Consider the following 5742-nt stretch of genomic DNA (forward strand, 5'->3'; position numbering starts at 1 on the left):
CAGGTGCATTAGCAGGCAGCTGGATCAGAAGCAGAACAGGCAGGATTTGAACCAGTGCTCACATGGGATGCAGCAACTTAACCCATTGCATCACAATGCCAGCCCCTTTATTTTATTTTTAAAGTACAAAAAAAGGAAGAAATATTACCTATGAAGCATTATGTGATAGAGCTAGACATGGAAAGATTAGATTTAAGGTCTCTTCTAGATCAAGACAGAATATTTCCAGTGAAACTATCCTTTAGTACGTTCTAATGGTGAGCTTATGTATTAGTCAAAATTTACAGGATGTACAACACAAAGAATGAAGCTAATGAAAAGTATGGACTTTGGTGAATAATAACGTATTATATTGGTCCATTGATTATAGCAATTACTATCAGACCAAGAGATTACAAAAGGGAGAGGGCAAGGAATTATGTAAGAATTCTCTGAATTCTCTGTACTTTCCAGTAATTTTTCTGTAAACCTAAAAAAGTGCTTTAAAAAAATAAAATCTTTTAATAAACAACCCAAAAAATAAAGGGAGCAGAGCTGGAAGACTAGGAAGGAAAAAAAAAAAAAAAACAATGTGTTGGCTTCTTGGGGCAGATAATAGCAACACCATAAATATCTGTAGGATGCAGCTGGATCCAACTGTGAGAGACGAGGAGGCTAGCAGGTCCGCGGGCTAACAGATTTAACACACAGGGAGACAGGGACCCATCACAGATAGGATTGATGGAACCCTGGGAAACACTGTTCATCAAAAAGATTCTTTCCATGGCTTCCGATCTTCATCAGTCAATAAGGTTATATTTTCCCAAGAAATTCTGGGATGATTACACATTTTCAGCAGTAAAGACGCAAGACATTCTAGTGTGTTCCCCCTCTATTGTTTGAGAAGCATTAATCAGACATGAATTTTGTACTAGCTAATTGAGAGATCTTCGTGGTTGATAGCCGTCTCCATCAAGATCCTTAAAGATAAAGGACACACTTGCAAACCACTGGATGAGTTCTCTTATAGATTATTCCTAGTTGGAAGGCAGTTTATTCCGATTTGTGAAGCAGTTAGGAAAACGCTTCCTTTTGGCTTCAATAATGAGAAACTAGATTTGGCAACGAGGCCCATGGTTTGGTTTGAAACCCTCTATGGTGCCTGCATTGTAGAACTGGCCCCAGTTATTGGAGAACTAGGGGGTGGAGTCCCGAGGGGGGGGACCTGGCTAGCAGCAAGCGGCTGAGGTTGAAGCACGCTGCCCCACGAGTGTTCCATACCGAACCTTGCAGTTGAACTTCAATTGCCATTTTGTTAATATCTCTTTCACAGAAGCAAGAAAGGCAAGGTTCCTGAGAACAGAGGCTCCCACTGGTTTTATGGGGCTTTCCTTGTGTTAGAAATGCTGAAACCCAGCCAGGATCTTGATCTGCTGACTGCCCGTGCAAGCAGTGGTGGGTGTGCTTCCTGCTGCCGGGCCAGCGGGCAGACAGCACTGAACAGCTGCCGTTTCTGTCCTGTTGTGTGTGGCTTCTGAGAGCAAGACCCGGCTGCCATTTTGCATCTTGGATGTATTAACAGCCTTCCTTGAATAATTAGAAGTTTGCTTCTTATATTTTGTCCATGAATCTTCACACAGTGCTAATCCTTCAGTTCCTGCACCTCACAGTTCATTTACTTCTGAAACCAAAGGAAATAACAAGTATCCACTCTCTTTGGGGAGCAGAAGTGAATATTTCTTCTCCAAGGATCGGTGGTGAAAGAAGCAGATCACTTTTTTCATCTATGACAAGACTTGCATAAAACAAAATTTAAAAAGCATTAGAACAAGCAAACTATACCCACAGACTAGAAGGCCTAATTTTTATTGCTAGATTCAACAGACAGAAAATTACTTTTCCAAATCACAATAAAGGTAGCCAAATACCTACTCTTGCCTTCTATGTCCATCTCACCATGGACCTCTAAGAAGCAACTCAGGAATCAGAATCCATCCCTCAGTCATGCTCGGGCAGCCCTGATGGGACTGCTTTTTCTTTTATAAAGATTTATTTATTTATTTGAAAGTCGGAGTTACACAGAGAGAGGAGAGGCAGAGAGAGAAAGGTCTTCCATCCAATGGTTCACTCCCCAAATGGTCACAACGGCTGGAGCTGTGCCGACCCAAAGCCAGGAGCCAGGAGCTTCTTCCAGGTCTCCCGTGCGGGTGCAGGGGCCCAAGGACTTGGGCCATCTTCTACTGCTTTCCCAGGCCACAGCAGAGAGCTGGATTGGCAGTGGAGCAGCCAGAACTCGAACTGGTGCCCATATGGGATGCCGGCACTGTAGGTGGCGGCTTTACCCACTATGCCACAGCACTGGCCCCAGGACTGCTTTTTCTTTCAAGGACACTTTGGTTTTCCTTTAGGAAGCTTGCTCGCTCTCTCTCTCTCTTTCTCTCTCTCTGTGTGTGTGTGTTTCTCTCCACCTCTCCTTCCTCTTCCTCCTCTTCCTCCTCCTCTCCCTCGGATACATGGGCACATGACACAGACTAAGTGACATGCCATAACTTTTGCTAGAATTCTTTTGGGGAAAAAAAATTATTTCTATCAGGACAGCTAAAACATTCAAGAGTACTTCAAAAAGTTCATGGAAAATGGAGTTAAAAGATGAGTTTGTTTGGTGCAAAAACAATTTGGAATCCGTACATAAATTTTTCATAACACACATTTCCCATGAACTTTTTTGCAGATTACTCATATGCATGCATTTCAAAATATTTTCTGTCGCTCCCCCTCTTCGTGGAGGAGCAACACAGAACCCTGCGCTGTTCTTTCGTCTGCTCGGCCCTCCCCAGGTTTGCTGCTGGTTCTTCCCGGGTTGGCTACTATCCCTTCCACCTCCGTGGAAGGGCAGTTCCCCCTGGCCGCATTCCCCACTTCCGCAGGGGAGCGGCACACCGCCGGCCGGTTCTCTCGGGGGCTGCACGGGTTCCCTTAGATGTTCCCCATAGATGTTCCCGGTGCATGCCGTCTCTCTCCTCCTTTATAGTCCTCCTCCGCCAATCCTAACTCGGCTGCCCACACGCCGAGTACGCTGCTCTCCAATCAGGAGCAAGTCCTACAATTTATTAGTTGAACTGGAGGCAGCTGTGCGGAAGCTGTTTACTTCTCTCCCAGCACCATATTGTGGGAGAGCAGATGCATAGAATAAGTCTTAATTCGAGTAACTTAGTCTAGTCCGGATTGCTCCCCACAGATCCCCCTTTCTTTTTATTTTTGGCGTTGATACGCGCCTGTCTTCGGTGTCCCGCGGCACACACTCTGCTCTACTTGCTAGAGTTGCCACAGGCTCTTACAAGTCCTATCAATCAGGAAAACCGAATCCGGGTCCTCTCTTCGCCATTGTGAGGAGGTTTTTAGGCGCTGATGCGTGCCTGTGTTCGGTGCCCTGCAGCGCATGCTCTGCTCTGCCCGCAGGGGCTTACAAAACCTATCAGGCAAACCGAATCCAAGCCTTCTCATTGCCGTATTGTGGGGGAGACTTATTAGTGTTGGTTCGTGCCTATCTTCGGTGACCTGCAGCTCATACTCTGGTCGAGCTGCTTGCTGGCGCTTACCGCCTTAAATCAGGCAGACCGAATCCAAGCTTAATATTGTTGTATTGTGGGGAAGCCTTACTGATGTTAATTCGTGCCTGTCTTCTGGTGACCTGCGGCGCATAAGCTGCTAGCTGCCCGCAGGTGCTCATCGCCTCACTTGATTAGGCAGACCGAATCCAAGCTCTCACATTGCAGTGTTGTAGGGAGGCCTTTTTATTTCTCTATTTCTCTATCTCCGGGCATTCCTATTTCTCCCATTTTACTTCTATCTTCCAGCATTCCTATTTTTCTCACTTTACTTCTAAACTTCTGTTTCTCTTATCCCCGCAGCTTTCCGGCGCCTCGCCCTGCCGGCAGGCTCCGCCCCAAGGCTATTTCTCCGCGGCTTTCCCGCCGAGCCGCTTCAGCCCGCGTCTCTCATCTGCGCGGCTTCCCGGCTTTGCGCGGCTTGGCTTCGCGCGCTCCGCGGTCTCCACGCCCTTCGCGTCTGCACCACGGCCTACGCCAGCCCCGCGTTCCCTATTTATTCACGCCCCGTGCTCTCTCTGCACGCGGCGGCTTCCGCGAGTAACACAGCGTAGCTTGCGTCTCCGCCATTAGCATTCAATCTAAGTTCCCCGGGCTAGCCTGGCGAATTCAACCCAGCGTACGTCTCCGCCCCACGGTTTGGCTTCCCGTCCTTTGCTCCCCGGGCTAATCAGACGGATCCCAACCTGGCTCACGTTTCAGCTTCTGGTTTCAACTTTTCGCCCCCTATTCCCGGGCTAACTTGAGAATCCCAAAGTGGCTTCCGTTTCCGCCTCGGCCTGCCCCCCGCGGCTTCAATTTCCCTAACATTTTTCTCTACCCGGTATGTTTCCCCAAGCTTTCCTCCAACAATACTCCTCCCTCATTTCTCCTGGCCTCTCCCCGCAGTCCGCGTCCGAGTCTGTTTGTTCTAGCTTTCACTTTCGCTTTCGACCTTAGAGATTTCTCCCAGCTTCCCCCCGTAGTCCGTATCCGAGTCCATGCCTAGGCCTTCAATAGCTTCTTCCGGCACCCTTTTCGTCCGGCTTTTCCCTAGGCTGTTTGCTAGTCTCTCTCTCCGGTATTTTCCCTAGGCTGTTTGCTAGTCTCTCTCTCCGATATTTTCCCAATTCTTCCCGTTTCTTCCCGTTTCTTCCCTCCTAAGTTTGCTATCCGTCCTAGGTTTCCTATCCGAGTCAGGTTTCCTATCCGAGCTAGGTTTCCTATCCGAGTCAGGTTTCCTATCCGAGTCATTTCTTCCCTCCTAGGTTTCCTATCCGAGTCACGGCACCATTATGTCGCTCCCCCTCTTCGTGGAGGAACGACACTAAGCCCTGCCTAGGCTTCATATCCGAGTCACGGCACCATTATGTCGCTCCCCCTCTTCGTGGAGGAGCAACACAGAACCCTGCGCTGTTCTTTCGTCTGCTCGGCCCTCCCCGGGTTTGCTGCTGGTTCTTCCCGGGTTGGCTACTATCCCTTCCACCTCCGTGGAAGGGCAGTTCCCCCTGGCCGCATTCCCCACTTCCGCAGGGGAGCGGCACACCGCCGGCCGGTTCTCTCGGGGGCTGCACGGGTTCCCTTAGATGTTCCCCATAGATGTTCCCGGTGCATGCCGTCTCTCTCCTCCTTTATAGTCCTCCTCCGCCAATCCTAACTCGGCTGCCCACACGCCGAGTACGCTGCTCTCCAATCAGGAGCAAGTCCTACAATTTATTAGTTGAACTGGAGGCAGCTGTGCGGAAGCTGTTTACTTCTCTCCCAGCACCATATTGTGGGAGAGCAGATGCATAGAATAAGTCTTAATTCGAGTAACTTAGTCTAGTCCGGATTGCTCCCCACAATTTTCACCAAAATAAATTTTTCTCCCATTTATTCAAGATGCAGAGAGACAGAGAGAGTTCCCGTCAGCTGGTTTACTCTCTCAATGCCTGTAACAGCCAGGATTGCATCTAGCTCAAAGTCAGAAGCTGGGCACTCAACCCAGGGCCCCCGTGTTGGCACGGACCCAACTACCCGAGCCATTCTTGGCTGCTTTCCAGAGTTCTCATTGGTTGGAAGTTGGAATCTGGAACCAGAGCTGGGTATTGAGCCCAAATACTCAGCTACTGGGACATGGATTCTTAAGTGGTGTCTTATCCACTAGGCCAAATGCCTGTCCCTAAAGTTATCTTTA

Source organism: Oryctolagus cuniculus, chromosome 1 (genome assembly GCF_051225735.1).
Source record: "Oryctolagus cuniculus isolate XC-2025 breed Fujian yellow rabbit chromosome 1, ASM5122573v1, whole genome shotgun sequence".
In the NCBI taxonomy this organism is placed as follows: domain Eukaryota; kingdom Metazoa; phylum Chordata; class Mammalia; order Lagomorpha; family Leporidae; genus Oryctolagus; species Oryctolagus cuniculus.